Source organism: Suricata suricatta, chromosome 14 (genome assembly GCF_006229205.1).
Source record: "Suricata suricatta isolate VVHF042 chromosome 14, meerkat_22Aug2017_6uvM2_HiC, whole genome shotgun sequence".
In the NCBI taxonomy this organism is placed as follows: Eukaryota; Metazoa; Chordata; class Mammalia; order Carnivora; family Herpestidae; genus Suricata; species Suricata suricatta.
Window position 1 is genome coordinate 84,790,806 of NC_043713.1, and position 21,804 is coordinate 84,812,609.

General features: G+C 48.8%; 1 non-coding gene across 1 annotated transcript; it reads left to right on the forward strand.

Annotated features, from left to right (window-relative positions):
• The first annotated feature begins 8,371 nt into the window (after positions 1-8,371).
• Positions 8,372-8,501, forward strand: LOC115278585. Its single transcript, XR_003902989.1, has one exon. It is a non-coding gene; the product is annotated as a U6atac minor spliceosomal RNA (small nuclear RNA).
• Positions 8,502-21,804: the final 13,303 nt, after the last annotated feature.

Consider the following 21,804-nt stretch of genomic DNA (forward strand, 5'->3'; position numbering starts at 1 on the left):
TTTGGCCCGGGTCACGATCTCCGTGTTCGGAAGCTCCAGACCCGCATCGGCCTCCGCACGGACGGCTCAGCCCTGCGCCTGCTTGCGATTCTCTCTCCCTCCCACTCTGCCCCACTCCCACTCATGCTCTCCCTCCCTCTCTCTCTCAAAATAAAATAAACTTTAAAAAAAGATCAGCTTTTTTTTTTATTTTTTTGTTTTGTTTTATTTATTTATGATACTGAGAGAGACAGAGCATGAGAGGGGGAGGGGCAGAGAGAGAAGGAGACACAGAACCGGAAGCAGGCTCCAGGCTCTGAGCTAGCCGTTAGCACAGAGCCTGACGCGGGGCTTGAACCCACGAACGTGAGATCTGACCTGAGCCGAAGCCGGAGGCTCAACCGACTGAGCCACCCAGGCGCCCCAAGATCAGCTTTTAAAAATGTAAGTTAAACACAAGCCTTACTGCTGCTGTTAAAGTCTAAAGATTTGCGCAAAAGCTTAAAAAATTCTAGATCGGTTTTTGCCCAGGTATCCCCAGGAAATGCTTCCAGATTTTTCTCCTGATGGTGGAATATCTTATAAGTATAGGGAAGAGTATCATCAACACTGTGGACCTGCTTATTATTTGAAAATGGTAAAAAAGAAAAAAAGACATAAATTCACCGTCTTAAGGTTTTAAGTGCAGGTTTTGTTGGGCAGAGGACATCTGCATCACTGCGCACAGAGGCCACGCTCCTGCCTCCCACAGAAGTAAAACTCTGTCCCCATAACAACACCCCCAACTTCCTCCCCCCCCCCAGCCCCTCACAGCCACCATTCTGCTTTCTGTTTCAATGCCTTTGGCTACTTTAGATTTTTCATATAAGTGGAATCAGACACTATTTGTCTTTTGGTGATTAGCTTCTTTCTTTTTCTCAACTGAGGTGAAATAACAGAAAAGTAACGTTTTACCACGAACACTCGGTGGCATTCAGTCCATCCACGATGCTGGGTACCCCGTCTCTGTCTGGTTGCACCCCAAATATAAACCCCGCGCCCATTAATATCACTGCCTGTTCCACCCCTCCCCCAGCCCCGGGCACCCGCCAGTCTCCTTCCTGTCTTGATAGATTCGCTGATTCTGAACATTTCAATAAATTAGATCATGCAACATGTGGCCTTAGTGTCTCTGTTTATTTAAAAAATGCAATATTGGGGCACCTGACTGGCTCCGTCAGTAGAGCATGTGACTCTTGGTCTTGGGGTCCTGAGCTGAAGCTTCACGTTGGTTGTGGAGATTATTTAAAAATAAGATCTTGGGGGGCACCTGGGTGGCTCAGTCGGTTAAGCATCCGGCTTCGGCTCAGGTCAGACCTCATGTTCATGAGTTCGAGCCCCGCATCAGGCTCTGTGCTGACATGACAGCTAGCTCAGTACCTGGAGCCTGCTTCCGGTTCTGTGTTTCCTTCTCTCTCTGCCCCTCTGCCTCTCATGCTCTGTCTCTCTGTATCAAAAATAAATAAAACATTAAAAAAAAATAAGATCTTGGGGCGCCTGGGTGGCTCAGTCGGTTAAGCCTCCGACTTCGGCTCAGGTCAGATCTCACGTTTGTGGGTTCGAGCCCCGCGTCAGGCTCTGTGCTGACAGCTAGTTCAGAGCCTGGAGCCTGCTTCCAGTTCTGTGTCTCCTCTCTCTGCCCCTCCCCCTCTCATGCTCTGTCTCTCTCTGTATCAAAAAATAAATAAAACATTAAAAAAAATACATTAGTCCTGACACGCTTGCCGACTCGAAGACGCCTCCATCCAGTACCGTGCTTGTTATTCTAATAACTAATACAGAATTTTTTTAAATGAAGAACTCTGTTTCAGAAAGATAACAAGACTCAAAATTATAGGGGCATCGGGGTGGCTCAGTTGGTTGTGTCCAGCTCTTGATTTCGGCACAGGTCATGATCTTGTGGTTCATGAGTTCGAGCCCCAAGCTGGGCTCTACACTGATGGTGCGGAGCCTGCTTGGGATTCTTTCTCTCCTTCTCTCTCTGCTTCTCCTGGTTGTATCTCTCTCTCTCTCTCTCTCTCTCTCTCTCTCTCTCTCTCTCTCTCTCTCAAAATAAATAAGTAAAAACTTTTTTTAAAAAGACTTGAAATTGTAATAAGAATGTTCCCCCAAGTTGGAAACAATTATTCTTATTCATTTCTTATTTATTCCACAAATTTTTATTGAGTGCCTACTATTGTAAAGTCCTGTCCTAGGCCCCGGGGATCCAGCAGTGAAATGGGTGAAGCCCCTGGTTTGTTTGGTTTTTTTAAGTTTATTTACTTATTTTGAGAAAGTGAGAGCACACATAGGCAGGGGAGGGGCAGAGAGAAAGAGAGAGAAAATCCCAAGCAGGCTCTGTACTGCCCATGCAGAGCCCAGCGCAGGGCTCAAAACCAAAAACCATGAGATCATGACCTGAGCCGAAGTCAAGAGTCGGAGGCTTAACGGACTGAGCCAGCCAGGCGCCCTGAGGCCCTTGCTTTTGAAGAACCCTGGAGGGGGAGCCTGGCGGCCTCAGTAGGTAGAGCATGTGATTCTTGATCTCAGGGTCATGAGTTCAAGTCTCATGCTGGATGTGGAGATTACATAAATAAAATCTTAGGGGCACCTGGGTGGCTTAGTAGGAAGCGTCTGACTCTTGACTTTGGCTCAGGTCACGATCTCATGGTTCTCGGGATCAAGCCCCACATCGGGCTCTGCGCTGAGAGCTTGGAAACCACTTGGGATTCTCTCTCTCTCTCTCTCTCTCTCCTCTCTCTCTCTCTCTCCCTCCCTCCCTCTCTGTACCTTCTCCCACTCACACACTCTCTCTCTGTCTCAAAATAGATAAATGAACATTTAAAAAAATAATTAATAGGGGTACCTAGGTGGCTCAGTCATTTAAGTGTCCAACTTCGGCTCAGGTCATGATTTCACAGTTCTCAAGTTCAAGCCCGCCACCCGGCTTGTGCTGACGGCTCAGAGCCTGGAGCCTGCTTCAGATTCTGTGTCTCCCTCTCTCCCTGCCTCTCTCCTGTTCACACTCTGTCTCTCTCTCTCAAAACTAAATAAACGTTCAAAAAATTAATTTTTAAAAAAGAAATGACCTGAAAGTATTTTATGTTGAACTCAAATATAAGACAAAATAAAATGTAATAATATAATATAATATAATATAATATAATATAATATAATATAATAGTGGGGAAAGTGGGGCACCTGGGTGGCTCAATCAGTTGAGCATCTGACTCTTGATTTCGGCTCAAGTCATGATTTCAGGGTTGTGGGATCAACCACGTCCAGCTCTGTGCTGGCAATGTGGAACCTGCTTGAGATTCTCTCTCTCCCTTTCTCTCTGCCTCTTCCCCGCTTGTGCTCGCTCTCTCTCTCTCTCTCTCTCTCTCTCTCTCAAAATAAATGAATAAATATTTAACAATAAATAAGAATAAGGGCACCTGGGTGGTTCAGTTGGTTAAGTGTCTGACTTTGGCCCAGATCATGATCTCATGGCTCATGAGTTCGAGCCCTGCGTCGGGCTCCGTGCTGACAGCTCAGAGCCTGGAGCTGCTTCCGATTCTGTGTCTCCCTCTCTCTCTGCCCCTCCCCCACTCATGCTCTGTCTTTCTTTCTAAAAAAAAAAAAAACATTTAATAAATGATAGATAAGAATAAATAAAAGTGGAGAAAGTGTAGTTGTCCCTCAGGATGAACAGTCAGCAACTCCCCCAGCCCAGCCGCTCCTAGATACATACTCACGGGAACCAAAGGCAGGCCCTCACCCGAATACTTACAGGGGCCTGCTCATCACGCCCTTCTGAATCGCAAAAATACACATGACGTAACTCACCGTTATAAACCACCGGCCCATGGGCGGGACAGGCCAAGTGTCTCTCAGCAGACGCGGGGCACCTGCCGGGCTCCAGCGGCTGAGCATCCGACTCGGGTTCGGCTCAGGTCAGGACCTCCCCGTGTGTGAGCTCCAGCCTAGTGTCTGGAGTCTGCTTGGGATGCTCGCTCGCTCTCTCCCCTCCCCCCCTAGCGCACGCTCCTGTTTTTGTTTTGTTTTGTTGAGAGACAGAGAGAGCACGAGCAGGAGAAGGGCGGAGAGAGAGGGAGGCACAGAATCCGAAGCAGCTCCAGGCCCTGAGCTGTCAGCACAGAGCCCGACGCAGGGCTCGAACCCACGAACATGAAATCTGACCTGAGCCGAGGCTAGACGCTCAACCAACTGAGCCCCCCAGGCGCCCCATAGTGCACACTCTCAAAATAAATAAGCATTTTTTTTTAATGTCTATCATCCGCCGAACGGGGAGAACGCGGCCGCCCCCAGGGCGGACTACGCCTGGGGCAGCAAAAGGAAGAAACCGGACGCACAGGCCGGGACCCGGAGGAACCCGTCCGCCAGACCCTGTGGCCGCGCCCCGTGCACGAGACTGTCCCCCGGGGCGTCCACGGAGACAGAGGACGCGGGCTGGCCCTCCGGGAGCGGGCGGAGAGACGGCGGCCGTGACCGCGCCGGGGGACGTTTCCCTCCGGAGGGTCGAAGGTTCTGGAGCTTGGGAGAAGTGACCCTTGCACAGCATTATCAACGGACGCGACGCGGCGGAGGCGTGCGCTGCACGGAGATTAAAAAGGTGCTTTGTACGTTATGTGCCTGTCACCCCAAGTTTAAGAAGGGAGGGGTACCGCTGGGCGGAGGGACGCTAACCGTGGGGGCTGTGCACGTGGAAACTCTCCGGGCCTCCCCTCGACTCTGCTGGGAACCTGAAACCGTGAGCCTGAAACCGCTCTAAAACGTTAGGGCTATTTAAAAAAAAAAAAAAAGGAGGAAACGGGGGGGGGGGGCGGGGGGCGGGGGGGTGGAGGGAGAGTCCTTGCTCTTGCCCTTCTGGGGGTTAGGCCGCTCCTTGCGCCCCTCGTGGTCGTTGAGGCTGTGGGCGTGGCCTCGAGGGACGCACGTGCCAAGATGGCCCGGCGCAGCAGGCAGAGCAAATGGCTTTGGTCCCTGGGCGCTCCGCGGGCCTGTGGACTCCGGGCCTCTTTCGGGGCCTGATGTTCCGTCACATCTGTGAAAGCTGAACACTGATGGGGGCGGTTCATCTTCCAGAGATTTAAAAATCTTCCCATGGGGGTGCCCGGGTGGCTCAGTCGGCGGAACACTCGACTTCAGCTCAGGTACGATCTCACCATCGTGAGTTCGAGCCGGCTTCTGGCTCTCAACACACAGCCTGCTTGAGATCCTCTGTCCCCTTCTCACTGTGCCCCTCCGCGGCGTGTGCCCTTTCAAAAATAAATAAAACACTAAAAGATAATAATAAATAAAAATCTGGGTCGCCTGGGTGGCTCAGTGGGTTGGGCATCCAACGTTTGGTTCAAGTCATGATCTCACGGTTCATGAGTTTGGGCCCCGCGTCAGGCTCTGTGCATCTCCAGAACTGTTTCATCTTCCGGAACTCAGTGTCTGTCCCCGTGACACACTAACTCTCCAGTCCTCCCCCGGCCCCTGCTGCCCACCGTCCTACTGTCTGTCCCTATGCACCTGACTCCTCTGGGGACCTCACGCAAGTGGAATCAGCCAGTAGCTGTCCTTTGTAACTGGCATCGTTCACCTAGCGTGATGTTCTCCGGATCCAGCCGTTTGTGGCAGGTGCCGGAATCCCCTCCCCCTTCATGGCTGTCTCGTGTTCCGTCGGATGGCTGGATGAGGGTTAGCTCATCCGTTCCTCCTTGACTTTGTTGGGCCATTCCCGCCTCCGGGCTGCTCGGATGAACACAACTGGACCATAATCCTCTTTAAATGTTACGCAGTTTAGCGGGAGTCCGGTGTAGCCGCGGCTGCATAAACCTTGGGTCTCAAGAGCGTATCAATCCAGCAGTCGCTGAGGATAAGGGCCAGGTGACAGCACTCTGCTTGCTCAGGCGAATGAACAGGGAGTCCCTGATAACGGCGTCTCCAATGAGAAACACCAAGAAACATCACACGCTTTTTTAAAAGTGACAGCCACGTACGCTTACCGTTTGTCAGTAGCCTTGAACATTCCATATCCGATCTGTCTCTCCTTCCCCATCCACCATAGCTAATACTCAGCACACAGTTCAACACCTAATGACGGGTGAAGCAATCAATATACACATCCAACACCCTCCTGAAGGACAAAGTCCCCAACTGATACATGAAGGGCTTTGAGAGGTGTTTTTCGCATTGATAGTGGATTTTCTCGAGTGGAATAATGAGTGAGGTCCTTCTCGTGTTAGGCGAACGTTAAAATAATGTTTAAATTAAAATCGTTCTGAGATCCCATGACTCACCGAGCAAAGATCAAAGTTTGAGAAGCCCCGTGCTGGCCTGGAGGCGGGGAACCAGGACAGCTGGCTACTGTTGGCAGAAGCATACACTTGTATCACCTCTTTGCGGGGTGATTTGGCAAAGCCGTCTAAATTTAAAATGGATATGCCCTTTGACCCAGCAATTCCCTTGAGAAGTTTGGTTTTTCAGACATACTTGCACATATGGGCAAAGATCTGTGCGTAAGAACAGTCTTTGACGCAGTGCTGATAGAACCAATATTGAATATCCAACAGTAGAGGATTGCGTAACCAAATCATGGCCATCTACACTGGCACCTGGCCGGCAGAACCTTCTGTGAACATTCTTGTCTCTGTCTGCGCTGTCCAGTATATTAGCCCAAATCAAACCTTTCTACTGGCCCTTGAAATGTGGCTGCTGCAATTGAGGAATGAATTTTGTTAAATTTTAACTAATTTAAAGGTAAATGGGGCACCTGGGCGGCTCAGTCAGTTAAGCATCCGACTTTGGCTCAGGTCATGATCTCATAGTTCCTGGGTTCAAGCCCCGCATCGGGCTCTGTGCTGACAGCTCGGAGCCTGGATCGTGCTTCAGATTCTGTCTCCCTCTCCCTCTGTCCCTCCCCCGCTCATTCTCTCTCTCTGTCTCTCCTTCTCTCTCTCTCTCAAAATAAATAAACACACAAAAAAATTTAAGGCAAATAGCCATGTGTGATTAATGGCTGTGGTATTAGCGTATGTACTGACCCCAAAAAAAGTATTTTGGGGGGCAGCTGACTGGCTCGGTCACTGGAGCACGTGACTCTGATCTCAGGGTTGTGAATTCGAGTCCTGCATTGGGCATGGAGCCTACTTTTTAAAAACGGGTTTTTCAGACTATATTCTTACACAAAAAAGAGCAAAGTTCGTTTACGTAAGTCATCTCCCAAATACACAGAACATCTAGAAAGATACACAGGAAACCGGGAACCATGAGAAAGAGAACTGATAAGGTCTGCGTGTTTGTGTCTCCCTCTTCCGAGTTTGTACGTTGAAATCCTGACCTTCGTCGAGCAGGTGTCGGCAAGTGGGGCCTTGGGGAGGTGACCGGTCAGGAGGGCGGAGCCTCCATGAGGGGATCAGGACCCTTACAAGGGACCCCAGAGAGCTCCGTCGTCCCTTCTACCACCTGAGAAGATTGTCATCCAGGAGCCAGGACGCGGGCCTCGTCCGACACGGAGTCTGCCCACGCCTGGGTCTGGGACCTCAGCCTCCAGAGCCGTGAGGCGCGAGGTGGCAGGGACCCTGTGTCTGCGCTCCACAGGGCGGTGCCCCAGCCCCGAGGTCCTCCCGCACCCTGGGGGCGCGGCCACTGCACTGGGGAACCCATTTCGTCTCGTTCTAGTCACCTTAAATTTAAGTGACCGCACACGGTCATCTTCTCGGACTCGAGTTACCGACCTGCGGCAACCTGGTGGTCTTTCGGTTTTCCACACCGAGGACTGACTCCTGAGACGTCCCTGAGACCCTTCATCCCGCTGCCCCTCCGCGCGCCTTCTGGCAAATTCTTCCCGAGCCCGTGGCTCACGGAAGCGGCTGGGCCACGCAGCCAGGAGGAAGGTCAAACGCAGCTTCCCAGACTCGGAGCCTGATGCAGGCGAGGTGGGTCTTCCCCCCGCGGGGAGGAGGGCAGCTGGGCCGGGCCCCAGCGGGACAGCTGCGGATCAGGACGAGGGGCTGGGCAGCCTGGGGGCCTGGGCCAAGGTGTCGGAAGAGGCGCTGGCGGCGGGCTGGGCTCTGGAGGCCGAGCGATGGTGTGTGCTGATAGAGGGCAGGTTCGAGAAGAGAATGGTCTTGAGCCTGAACACGAAGACCCGGGGAGACACGGGCCCAGCCGGGAAGACTGAGCGAGGGGCCGGCGGAGGACAGAGTGCAAGCGGCAGACACTAAATGCGCTCTGCCCTGTGCTGTGGTTTCCAAAATGGTGCACATCCTTGAGGAAGCCATAAGAAGGGTCCAGAATCCGGCCGGCCTGCTTGCTTCTCCAAAGTCGACCTCAGTCGGGAAATCAAAAAAAGGCAGCGCATCCTCCGGGACTGAGACAGAGGGTGTTGAGCGAAGGGAGGGAGGGCTTGCTCGCCCCTCGGCAAGAAGGGAAGCGCTTGTCAGGCCAGCCGTGCGCGCACGGTGGCCTCAAGGCAGGGCCACCTACCCGTGGCTTTCCGAAGTCCTGTCTGTCCCTGAGGCACGCTGCTGGGGCAGTCGGTGCCGCGTCTGTCTGGGCCCCGAAGGTCAGCCCCCGGGCTCCAGCTCCAGTAACAGTTGGCGAGGGCATCGCCAAGGCGACAGATGATGGCAGGGCGTGCGGGGGGCCGTGTCTCGGCGCACCCAGAGCCAGGCAGGCCCACGGGGAGGTGGCACTTCTGCCTCTGCCTGGTCATCAGAGTCCCCAAGGACCTCCCAAGAGACAGAAAGAAGCAGAAAACATTAAGCACAGTGAAGGCATCATTTTTGATAAGATTGTTGGCAATGCCCAGTGGATGCAACACCAGTCTCTAGCCAGGGAACTCTCTGGAACCATTACAAGACCCCAGGGACTGCCCGGCCTGTGGGCTGCAATGTTGATGGCCACCAGTGTCGTGAGACCAGTAGAGTGTCCATCTGCTTGAGAACCAGGGAGGAAAAGGCTCCAATAAAAGATCATTTGACAACCAGACAGATTGACAAGAGGAGAGGGACAGGGAGAGAAGGAGAGACGTGAAACAAAAATCTGTATTGGATCCTGGTTCAAAAAATAAATTGGCGCTACAGTCTTGGGACAATTGGGAAGATCTGAATGCAGACCGGACCAGAGATACAATCGTGGTCGTTCATTCTACTGGCTGATAATAATCTCGTGCTTGTGGAAGGGAATGCCCTTGCAGGGAGACAAGATGAAGATCCCCTCTTTAGGGTTCAAAATAAAATGTTTGCAGGGCGCCTGGGTGGCTCAGTCGGTTAAGTGTCTGACTTCGGCTCAGGTCATGATCTCACGGTTCGTGGGTTCGAGCCTCAAGTCAGGCTCTGTGCTGACAGCTCAGAGTCTGGAGCCTGTCTTCGGATTCTGTGTTTCCCTCTCTCTTTGACCCTCCTCTGCTCATGCTGTCTCTTTCTGTCTCAAAAATTTAAAAAATATTAAGTAAATAAATTATTAAAAAAATAAAATAAAATGTTTGCAATTTGCTTTCAAATGATTCAGCTACCTAGATAAAAACAAATACAGCAAAATGGAGATTATTCAATCTAGGGGGAGGATTCATTATACATACTATTTATTGTATTTTTCTTTCAACCTTTTGGTAATGTTTGAAATTTAAAAAAAAATTAATGTTTATTTAATATTTATTTTTGAGAGAGAGTGGGAGAGAGTGCAAGCAGGGGAGGAGCAGAGAGAGAGGGAGACACAGAATCGGAAGCAGGCTCCAGGCTCTGAGCTGTCAGCACAGAGCCTGACATGGGGCTTGAGCCCACAAGCAGTGAGATCATGACCTGAGCTGAAGTCCGACGCTTCACCCACTGAGCCCCCAGGGTGCCCCTAGAGCATGTGACTTTTAATCTAGGGGCTCCACCCCACCTTGGGCATAGTTATTACTTTGAAAAAATTACTTAGCTAGGGGTGCCTGGGTGGATCAGTTGATTAAGAGCCCAACTCTTGACTGGCTCAGGTCATGATCTCACGGTTGGTGAGCACTGACGGCACAGAGCCTGCTTGGGATTCCGTCTCCCAATCTCTCCACCCCTCCCCCGCTTGCTCTCTATCTCTCTCAAAAAAATAAATATAAAAAATTAATTACTAATTAAGTAAAATAAAAACTAAGAGGTAACCTCTGATGCATATGAATTGTGGGAGACAGTGTTTCTTCAACAACATCCAGATTCAGGGCACCTGACTCTTGACCTCAGGACTGTGGGTGCCAGCCCCACGTTCGGAGCAGAGATTACTTAAAAAATAAAATCTTTAAAAAAAATCCAGAATCCTCACAGGTTTGGCTAAAAACGCAGACGCTCAGCCCTGACGAGGCAAAGCCTCCGGCGGGACGGGGTGGAGGAAGTGCACTGTCAACAAGTCCCCTGGGGTTCTCGCGTTCGCCGGTCTCCGGGCGGTCTAGCATCTGACTTGGGCTCAGGTCTTGATCCCTTAGTTTGTGAGTTCAAGTCTCACATCCGACTGACTGCCGTCAGTGCAGAGGCCCGCTTTGGATCCTCTGTCCCTCTCATTCTGCCCCGCCTTGCGCGCTCTCTCTCTCTCTCTCTCTCTCTCTTTCTCAAATAAATGAGCATTAAGAAGAAGAACCGCTAGTCTGTAGATTGCAACGTTGACCTTTATCAAGATGACGTGAAGAATAGGCGCGTCTCAGGCTTTACCCTCACTGCTCCAGCTCCTGTCCCTGCACCCGCAGACACCTTCCTCTGTCCCTGCGCCCAGCAGACACCTTCCTCTGCTCATTCTGTTGTTTTTCAAGGTGGAAACACATCCAGCCTCAAGCAGTACCTCATGACTGATCAAACCCAGTGGCTCTAGGAGGCGGGGTGGGGGTGAGGGATGGGTTTGGAATGTCTGGTGACATTCTTGGTTGTCACTGCTGGAGGCTCCTGACATCTGATAGGTGGAGGCTAGGGATGCTGCCTGTCCCCACGGCGCGCAGGGCGGCCTCCATAACAAAGAGTTAGCGAATTATGCCCCAGCCTGGCCCCTTGACCAGCTCTGCGCAACGCGACCTGAGGGGAGGGCCACGAAAACGGTTCTTTCCCTCATAACAGACGCGGACGTGGCGGACCTGCTGCCGCCCCTTCCTGCTTGGCGCACAGATGTGACGTCTGGAGCTGTGGCAGCCATCCTGCAGCTGTGAGAGCAGGAGCAGGTCCACAGGCCCTTGCTGCTCACATCCAGACTTTGTTCAGTGAGAAAATCAACACCTCTTTGTTGAATCCCTGTGGTTTGGTTTTTTTCTGTTCCCTGTAGCCAAAAAGACCCCCAGTGTCACAAGCTGCTGTAGTCTAATTCTAGTTGGCTGACCAATGAGATTTCAGTTATCCCGGCTCTGGTCAGAGCCCCCTGCTTCTCTTCCGCATGCTAAGTAGTTAAGTGCTTCCACAGAGCCAAAGAGCTTAAACAGGGAAACAAGGACCCCCGAGTCCCGACCATGCTGGCCTTGGAGGTGGGGGTTGGACACAAACTGCTCACTACTATTATGTATTACAATTTATTTTCTTAATTGACATACTTTTTAGGGGCGCCTAGGTGGCTCAGTCAGTTAAGTGGTCAATTCCTGATTTTGGCTCAGATCATGATCTCATGGTTCGTGGGTTGGAGCCCAGAGTCGAACCCAGAGCCTGCTTGGGATTCTCTCTCTTTCTCTCTCTCTGCCCCTCCCCTGCTTGCTCTCTCAAAATAAATAAATAAACATTAAAAAAAAAAACTTAGGGGGTGCCTGGGTAACTCCGTCGCTTAAGGGTCAGGCTTTGGCTCAGGTCATGATCTCACAGTTCATGGGTTCAAGCCCTAAGTCAGGCTCTGTGCTGACAGCTCAGAACCTGGAGCCTGCTTCTGATTCTGTGTCTCCCTTTTCTCTGCCCCTCCCTTACTTGTGCAGTCTCTCTCTCAAAAATAAATAAATAGGGGCGCCTGGGTGGCTCAGTCGGTTAAGCCTCCAACTTCAGCTCAGGTCAGATCTCACGGTCGTGGGTTTGAGCCCCGCATCAGGCTCTGTGCTGACAGCTAGCTCAGGGCCTGGAGCCTGCTTCCGGTTCTGTGTCTCCTTCTCTCTCTCTGCCCCTCCCCCTCTCATGCTCTGTCTCTCTCTCTCTCAAAAAATAAATAAAACATTTAAAAATAAATAAATAAACATAGAAAGAAAGAAAGAAAGAAAGAAAGAAAGAAAGAAAGAAAGAAAGAAAGAAAGAAAGAAAGGAAGGAAGGAAGGAAGGAAGAAAGAAAGAGGGAAAAAGGAGCGCCTGGTGGCTCAGTCAGCTAAGCATCCAACTTCAGCTCGGGTCATGGTCTCATGGTTCGTGGGTTTGAGCCCCATGTTGGGCTTTGTGCTGCTAGCCCAGAGCCTGCATTGGATTCTGTGTCTCCCTCTCTCTCTGCTCCTCCCCTACACTTGCGCTCTTTCTCTCTCTCTCTCAAAAATAAACCTTTTTCAAAAATTAACAAAATATTTTATTTTGCATTCTTAAAAACATCCTTATTACTCATTGAAGCCCTTTGATCATAAACTAGATGTTCGGATCTATGCAAGTTTGTCTCTGGGCGGAAAGTAATACTCGGCTCTCTCTGCTAGTTCGACATCTAACACAAGAAACTGGTTCTTAATCTTGTTTTCTTTTCAAGCAAATTAGGAGACCCAGGAGGGGTCACGTGGGCATTTCCAGAGCCGGCTTGTTTAGGGGAAGCACAAAATGAAGAGCGCATGAGACCCGCCTCACATCTAATAAATACGGCAGCGCCCTGGGCCACCAGCCAGCCCGACTGATTTCCCCAGCGATCCTTCGGCCACGACTCAGCATGTGGGCGCCATAAATAATTCATTCCAAAACTTTCAGGATTCTCTTCTGGCCAGGAAATACTTGGGAAGAGGGAATGTCCAATCTATTTTCAAATATATATATATTTTTTTAATGTTTTATTTATTTTTGATACAGAGAGAGACAGAACATCAGAGGGGGAGGGGCAGAGAGAGAAGGAGACACAGAACCGGAAGCGGGCTCCAGGCTCTGAGCTAGCTGTCAGCACAGAGCCCGATGCGGGGCTCGAACCCACAAACGTGAGATCTGACTTAGGCCGAAGCCGGAGGCTTAACCGACTGAGCCACCCAGGCGCCCCTCAAATATATTTTTAATGAAAGAAAAACAAGAACAGAACCTAGTCATTTTTACTTGGATGCTACAACCAAATATTAAACATTTCCTATTGTATCCTACATTAACACGTACCCACCATTGGGGTGTCTGGCGGGCTTAGTGTGTGGAGTGTATAACTCTTGAACTCAGGGTTGTGAGTTTGAGCCTCACATTGGGTGTAGAGATTACTTAAAAATTAAATCTTAAAATAAATAAAACTTTTAGTATCTACACAAGGTAACAGTTAAATTGACTCACCTCAACTCTGAAGTAGGGAATTACATCTAGTGTGGGTAACTTTTATTATTTTTATTTTTTAAATATTTATTTATTTATTTATTTATTTTAAGATTTTATTTTTAGGGGCGCCTGGGTGGCTCAGTCGGTTAAGCCTCCGGCTTCGGCTCAGGTCAGATCTCATGTTCGTGGGTTAGAGCCCCGCGTCGGGTTCTATGCTGACAGCTAGCTCAGGGCCTGGAGACTGCTTCCATGTCTGTGTCTCCTTCTCTCTCTCTGTCCCTCCCCCTCTCATGCTCTGTCTCTCTCTGTATCAAAAATAGATAAAACATTAAAAAAATTTTAAAAAAAAGATTTTATTTTTAAGTAATCTATACACCAAACACAGGCCTCGAACCCACAACCCTGAGATCAAGAGTCACACACACATTCCACTGACTGAGCCAGCCAGGCTCCCTTCCTCAGTCCTAAAATTTTCAAATTCAAGTTTTCATATGTTGGAAATAATGTACTATTTTACAGCCTCAAGCATTTTGGTAGGCCTTTGAGAACCCCAGCAACTGAGTCCCTCAAATCTCATTGAAATATGACCCTGGAAAGAAAGAAAAAGGAATTTTGATGATATCCTACATGAAACATATAACGTAAAAGTCGTTAGGTATCAAACAAGATTTTCTTTGAAATAGAAGCAATGATTGTTGGGAATGGTAACATCTCTTCAAAAGAAAATGCTAAAGATCCAGACAATATGAAATTGATTTCACTGATTTTGAACAAGGCCAGATAATCATCGGTCAGGGACTCAATGCAGGATGATTGCCGTGGTCTCCATCTCCTGTGTTCTCCCCTCCCCCAGTGGCCAGGGCTGACCTGTGGAACCAATAGGATATCCTAGAAATGCAGGTATGTGACTTCCAAGGACAGATCATAAAAGACAGAACATCTTCCACTGAGTATTTACTTGAATGATTTACTCTGGGGGAAGCCAGAGGCCATGTTGGCTCACCAAGCCTTCGGGTACGACCGCAGCATCATTAGAGACCCAAACCAGAACCACTAGCCATGCCTCGCTTGAATTCCTGACCCCAGGATCTTGTGTGACGAAGCTGCTCAGTTTTGGGGTCATCCTTTCCATGGCATTAGGTACTCAGAATAACTAATCAGTGAGCACAAGACGTGTTCTGAGTCTGGCTGTTTGCCTACCCAGCCCCCAGTCCTGAGCTGTCCTTCCTCCTTATGAAACCTCAATGCCCCCTTGATTCAGGGCTGGGGATCTCGACCCCAGGAGAAGATTCCAGCGAGGCTCAGTCAGCCACTGGCCACCTCATTCCTTTGCTAGTAAATGGCTTAAGGACAAGCATTTGCTTCAGGGCCCCTGGGTCAGTCCGGTGGGCGTCTGACTTTGACTCAGGTCATGATCTCACGGTTCATGAATTCGAGCCTCGAGCCAGGCTCTGGGCTGATGGCTCAGAGCCTGGAGCTGCTTCGGATTCTGTCTCCCTCGCTCTCTGCCCCTCCCCCGCTTGCACTCAGTCTGTCTTGCAAAAATAAATAAGCATTTTTAAAAATATTTTTTTTAAAAAAGAGCAAGCATCTGCTTGATGTCTGGCAACACAGGAGCACAGGAATGCGGTGATTTCAAAGCTTTCAACATGTCTCTGACTCCTCACTGGGGACACACAACTCTTGTTTTGAAAAAACACTTCAGTGAGTGTCGTGACCCAAAGAAATGAACGAAGTTTGAAACGCGAGAGGCTACGTTTGCGGGAAATCAGTGTCAGCCTGGTCCTCGGTGTCGGTGGGACTGCAGCTCCGACATGGCGGGCGTTAGACGGCGTCATCTGAGTGTGAGGAAAGTCTCTCTGTTTCCCCCTCACACCCGACCCCAGAGAAGGTGAGGTTTGAGTCTGGACTTGGAGGACAGCCCCAGATCGCCCTCCAGGGGCCAGGAAGGACGACAGGTCAGGACCAAAGAGAGAGAGGTGGCCTCTCAGAGGCCCGAGGGAGGAAAATCCCCCCCCCACCCCCGGCCACACAACTGTGACGACCCCGCTTTGTGATTCCTTTTGGTGACTCTTTCACCTGACTGAAAAGCAAAACAAAACAAAAAAGCAACAGCCAGCAGGGGCTCCTGAGGCCTCAGCCCAGAGAACATCACCGCAGCCCAGAGAAGCCGCGCAGAAGGTGGCGGGAAGCCACTGGCAGAACGGAATGTCCCCGGGGCGGGAGGCTGGCTGTGTGCTGACCGAAGCTCAGCACAGGTGGGGAAAGTGTAAGCATTCCTCGGAAGCGCAGGGAGGGGGCCGCCTGGCCAGCTCGGACAGGTGAGCATCGACTCCTGATTTCGGCTCAGGTCACAATCTCATGGTTCGTGGGGTCGAGCCCCGAGTCAGGCTCCATGCTGGCAGTGTGGGGCCTGCTTGGGATTCTCTCTCTCTCTCTCTCTCTCTCTCTCTCCCTCCCTACCCCCTGCTCATGCTTTCTAAATAAATAAATAAATAAACATTAAAAAACCAAGAACCTTAGGAGAGTTTCCCTAGAGACAGTCATACACAGTGCAGCACAGACTAGTACCATATGGGCTTAAAGGCAACGCTGGCCCTTCCCCGCTGGCTCCCACAGACGCTGGGTCCACCTCGCTGCTCCCTCCTGCGTCCATGTGAACTGGCCCCTCCCCAGCCACAGTCCATCCTGACGGGCTTCACCCTTCTGTCCATAGAGCTTGGGTTCGCAACCCATTTTAAGATTCACTTAATGGTTTGTAAATATGTCCTGTTTGTTTTTTTAAGATTTTAATTTTTTTAATGTTTATTGATTTTGAGAGAGAGGAGAGAATGAGCAGGGGAGGGGCAGAGAGAGAGGGAGAGAGAATCCCACACAGGCTCCACACCGTCAGCGTGGAGCGTCACATGGCACTCGATCTCACAAATAGTGAGATCATGACCTGAGCCAAAGTCAAGAGTCAGACGCTTAATAAACTAATCCACGCAGGCACCCCAAGATTTTATTTTTTTAAGTAGTCTCTACACCCAGCATGGGGCTCAAACCTACAACCCTGAGACCCAGAGTGACACACTCCACCAACTGAGCCAGCCAGGCACCACAATGTGTGCTATTTATTCTAACCATCTCTGAGAGATAAATGTGTCCTAATCATTGGCTATTGTCAAAACCTGTACTCCAACCAAGAGGAATAAAAGAGATATTTTTCCAAGAGAAAGAAAAGCAATAAAAACAACTAAAAAATTTAAAAATAGATTCTACAGTTTCAACAACTGCATTTATAAGACGAATGAACAGATGGCCCTATTCTGGCCAATGAAGGGTCAATGTCTGCCATGGCGACATCCAGGGAAGATTTTTTTTTTTTTTTTGCTTCTAGTAAGAGTCACAAGAACGCGATGTCAGTTTTCCTTCCTGTGGACATCGCCTGATCTGTATGTGATGTCTGGAACTTTTCAGCCATCTTGCTGATGACCCGAGAAAAAAAAAGACCACACAGAGGAGGCCAATGTCCTAGCTCTAAGGGTCTTGTTCTAAAGATAATGTATTTCCCTATGGTTTAGGCCAGCTGGCTACGTTTTCTATTATCAAAAACATTGATACAGTAGGGCTCAATAAGTTTTAATTAAGTAGATACCAACATTTGCTAAAAATAGGACCCCCAATAGCAACTGGGAGTAACTTATTAATTTAAAAATACAGGGGGAACCCTGAGTGGCTCAGTCGGTTGAGTGTCCAACTCTTGGTTTCGGGTCAGGTCGTGGTCGGACGGCTCATGGGTTTTGAGTCCTGTTTCCTGCTCTGCGCTGACAGTGCAGAGCCTGCTTGACACTCTCTCTCTGCCCTTCCTACATGCACAGTCTCCTCTCCCTCAAAATAAGTGAATAAACTTAAAAAAAAATACATATATATATACAGGAGCACCAGGCTGGCTCAGTCAGTGGAGCATGCAACTCTTGATCTCAGGGTTATGAGTTCGAGCCCCACTTTGGGTGTAGACATAACTTAAAAATAAAATCTTTAGGGGCACTGGGAGGTTCAATCGGTTAAGCATCTGATACTGGCTTAGGTCATGATCTCAGGGTTCATGGGTTCAAGCCTCACATCAGGGTCTGTGCTGTAGGTGCAGATGTATTTTATCGCTCCCTCTCTCTCTATGCTCCTCCCCCACTCACACTTTCTCTCTCAAGATACATAAACTTAAAATAATAATGATAATAAACCATTTAAAAATATAATTGATTGGGTACCTGGGTGGCTCAGTCAGTTAAGCGTCTGACTTCAGCTCAGGTCATGATCTCACGGCTCATGAGTTCGAGCCCCGAACCGGGCTCTGTGCTGACCGTTCAGAGCCAGGAGCCTGCTTCCGATTCTGTGTCTCCCTCTCTCTTTCTCTGCCCCTCCCACTCACAATCTCTCTCTCAAAAATAAATTAAACTGGGGCGCCTGGGTGGCTCAGTCGGTTAAGCCTCCAACTTCGGCTCAGGTCATAGTCTCACATTCATAGCTTGGAGCCCCGCATCCGGCTCTGTGCTGACAGCTCGGAGCCTGGAGCCTGCTTCCGGTTCTGTGTCTCCCTCTCTCTCTGCCCCTCCCTGCTCATGCTCTGTCTCTCTCTGTCTCAAAAATAAATAAAACATCAAAAAATTTAAATATATATAAATATAAATATGTATATATGTATTTGAACTCCCTCAATACAATTCTTTGGTACCAGTTTGATTAAAAAGGCTTCCACCCATTGAACGAGAGCAATACTTTAAAACCATGGTTCCCAACCCTGGCTGCAGTTTTAGATCCACGAGGAGAGCTTTTTTATTTTTTAACGCTGATGCCTGAGCCACCTTCCAGAGCAAGCATTTAGGACCCGCTGAAAGCCCTCGGCCCCTCTCTCCACTTGCTGTTGCACGGCAGCCATGCTGATCTCTCTGTCCCTCGGGAATGCCAAACCCCGCCACTCGCCGGGCTCGGGCCCTACCCTGTGCCGCACCTTCTGCAAAGCCGCCTCGCCTCCGCCTGTCTCTCAGGTCCCACTTAAGGAGTTTCCTCCCAGAAAGCCCCTCCTCAGCATCAGATTGTAAGTAGGATCCCAAACTTCTCCCATTCAATCTGATCATCTCTGCTGCTGTGCGTCATTATTTATGTCAAGTAAAGGTACAGAGCTATCTCGTTTGAATAAAGAAATTCAATACAAAATTAGAAAGAGCTAGATTCCAGGTACTTCAGATGAAGTCCAGTCGGGACAGTCAAGGAAGGCTTTGTGCCACCAACCTTTGAAGTCGGTCTTGACGTTGGATAGGATTTGATATGTTGAGGTGGTGGGGGGGTGGATTTTAGAAAGAGGGAGAAGCTTGAGTGGGGAAAGACAGAAAATGGCAGGGAGCATATGGAGAAAAGAAAAGTGGCCAGCAGACACGGGAAGCAGGGAAGAGAGCATTTCGAGGCGGTCTACCTGATGAGACAGAGTAAGAAATAGAGGGTCGGAGCACCTGGGTGGCTCAGTAGGTTAAGCATCCAACTTTGGCTCAGATCATGATCTCACGATTTATGGGTTCGAGCCCTGCATCAGGCCCTGTGCTGACAGTTAGCTCAGACACTGGAGCCTGTCTTCGGATTCTGTATCTCCCTCTCTCTCTCTGACCCTCTCTGCTCACGCTGTTTATCTTTCTCCCTCATAAAATAAATAAAAAACATTAAAAATTAAAAAAAAAAGAGGGTCTACATTGAATAATGGGTACATTAGATGTTGTGGAGAAATTTCAACTGGGGTGGAAAAGGGTGGAAAAGGAAGAGGCTGCAGGACTGGAAGAAAAAGGAGAAGTATAAGGCCTTGGGGGTGGGGGATGGAGGGGGTGAGCCAGGAAAAAGCCTCACTAGGGAGAAAAGTAAAAGTTCAAATTGCTTGGTCAACCACAACCGCTTGGAGGCGCTGCGGGCCTCATGACTAAACCAAAGCCTGTCCTAGGGGCTCCCTCTTCCGGCAGAAATAAGCACTGCACACCGAGGTGACTGATCATTGAAAGGCACTTGCCAATCTCTAAGCTGCCTACCTCTGTGACGGCCATATTTATAAGTTGGCAAGGATTTTGTTGTGCTTTCAGACAAAACATGAAAAGCAACACTACTTCAAAATAAATGCAAGCCATGTGCTTTTCTTCTAGTTTATTCAAGACTCACAACTGCATCTATGTAAGTGAATCCTTCCATAGCATTAATTCATGAGTGAAAGCAAAATTCGGGGTGCTTTGAGATGTTAAATCACTCAGTGAAACTGAACCAGTCTATCATCTGTTCTTTAACTCGACTGAGGATGCTGGATGGCAGACACACTTCCTCATCACTGCGTCACTGCGGCTCTGTAATTACAAGAGGGGCCTGCGCGTGTTGCACTGGAGACTGGGCTGGCTTGGTGGCTTTATTCTCGAGAAAATGGAATAAAAGGTATTTTTCCTTCATACAAAATGAAAAGATTTTAGAACTCTGTCAAAACTGTAAAAGACGTAAAGTAAAAAAGCAAGGTGCGGGAGACTGCAAACCAGTATGTTACAATTCGTGGCCGGGGATGTTGAGAATTAGTCGTTGCCTGTGTGTGTATGAACTCTGACAGTAAGTGGGGAGGAGGAAGATGGGAGATGAAGAACTGGGTGGACGGAAGACTTGTTCTACACGGTTTTTAACTTTTTATGTATCGGGAACACATGAAAAGTATTATCTACTCACAAAATTAAAAATAGAAAAGCACCACGGGACAGCAAATAATGAGCTCCAAAAGTAAGTTCTAAGGTCTATTTTTAATTATCCCGAAGAACCTTATTATGTAGGAATCTCGTTATTTATGCCACACTTTCAAAATATTAGTATACAAAAGAGAGGCGCATAGGATGACTTTGCTACTGTTAACAGCAAAAATCTGGAAACCATTGGCGGAAAGGTTACATAAATTATAGGGCATCCATATAAATGGAATAGTAAGAGTATTAAAACAAACAAGGTAGGTCTAGATAGGATGGCATGAACAGATGTCCATAATTACACAGCTTTAAAAAAAGCTGAGAAATGCTCCGTTGCAAATAGCCCTATTTGTATGTGTGCATATATGTGTATATAAGTAACTGTGGTGGACTTATTTTAAAGTCCAAAAAAGGACCAAACCTTAAAAGTAGTTATCACTGGGGAACAATTAGGAACTTAGGTGGACTATCTTGGACTTCATGATGCAATGTCTGTATACTTTGTTTTTAAAATAAGCAGCAAACATATTCCAAATGCATTTCGGAGAAAGCTAATATGAACTTTCACTTTCTACATCATTGTTTTTAATGAGCTTCTACTTTTTTTTTTTTTTCCATTTTATTTGGAGAGAGGGAGAGAGCAGGAGTGGGGAGGGGCTGAGAGAAAGGGAGACCATCCCAAGCAGAACCTGACCTGGGGCTCAATCCACAAACCATGAGATCATGACCCGAGTGGAGATCAAGAGCCACCCACACGCCCGTGTGCCTGTAATTGTTTTTCAAAACTTTTCTAGTATTTACACTTGTAATTAGCAATTCCTTTCGTTCAACTTGACAGGCAGGACTTTGGTTCAAGGAACCAAGTGTTCTTCCTGAGTTCCCAATTGAGCATCCCCACCAGGGTTGGTTTTATTTGACTGGCGCTCTGATGCGTTCGGCACAAGGCACTAAGGGTCTCCGTCTCAAGGGACGTTGGGCTGTAACAATATGACCCAGTCCCATGTTCTCAAAAACTATTATTAGCCCCTGGACCTCTTGTACCTTCAAGATTTGTTTTTTAGTCCCTATATCCAATTTGGGAGCTCAAACTCACGACCCTGAGATCAAGTTACATGCTCCACTGAGTCATAGACACCCCTGGAAAACTTTGAAGCAGCACTCAAGGGGCGCCTGGGTGGCTCAGCTGGCTAAGCGTCCAACTCCAGCTCAGGTCATGATCTCGGTTTGAGTGGCGCATCAGGGCTCTCCGGGGTCAGTGCAGGGCCTGCTTCAGATCCTCTGCCCTCTCATTCTCTGCCCCTCCCCTGCTCACTTGTGTGCTCTCAAAATATATTTAAAAAATAATGCACTCATCAGGGATGTCTGTTGGTTAAGCACCTCTCTTGATCTCACTTCAGGTCTCAATCTCAGGGTCCTTATTTCAAGCCCTCACTAGGCTAAGAGCCTACTTCAAAATTAACTCTTGAGGCACCTATGTGGTTGTTGGTTAAGCGGTTAAGCTCAGGTCATGATCTCACAGTTTGTGGGTTCGAGCCCTGTGTCGGGCTCTGTGCTGACAGCTAGCTCAGAGCCTGGAGCCTGTTTTCATATTCTGTATCTCCCTCTCTCTCTGACCCTCCCCTGCTTGCGCTCTCAAAACTAAAAAACATTTTTATTTTTTATATTTTTTTAAATGTTTTATTTATTTT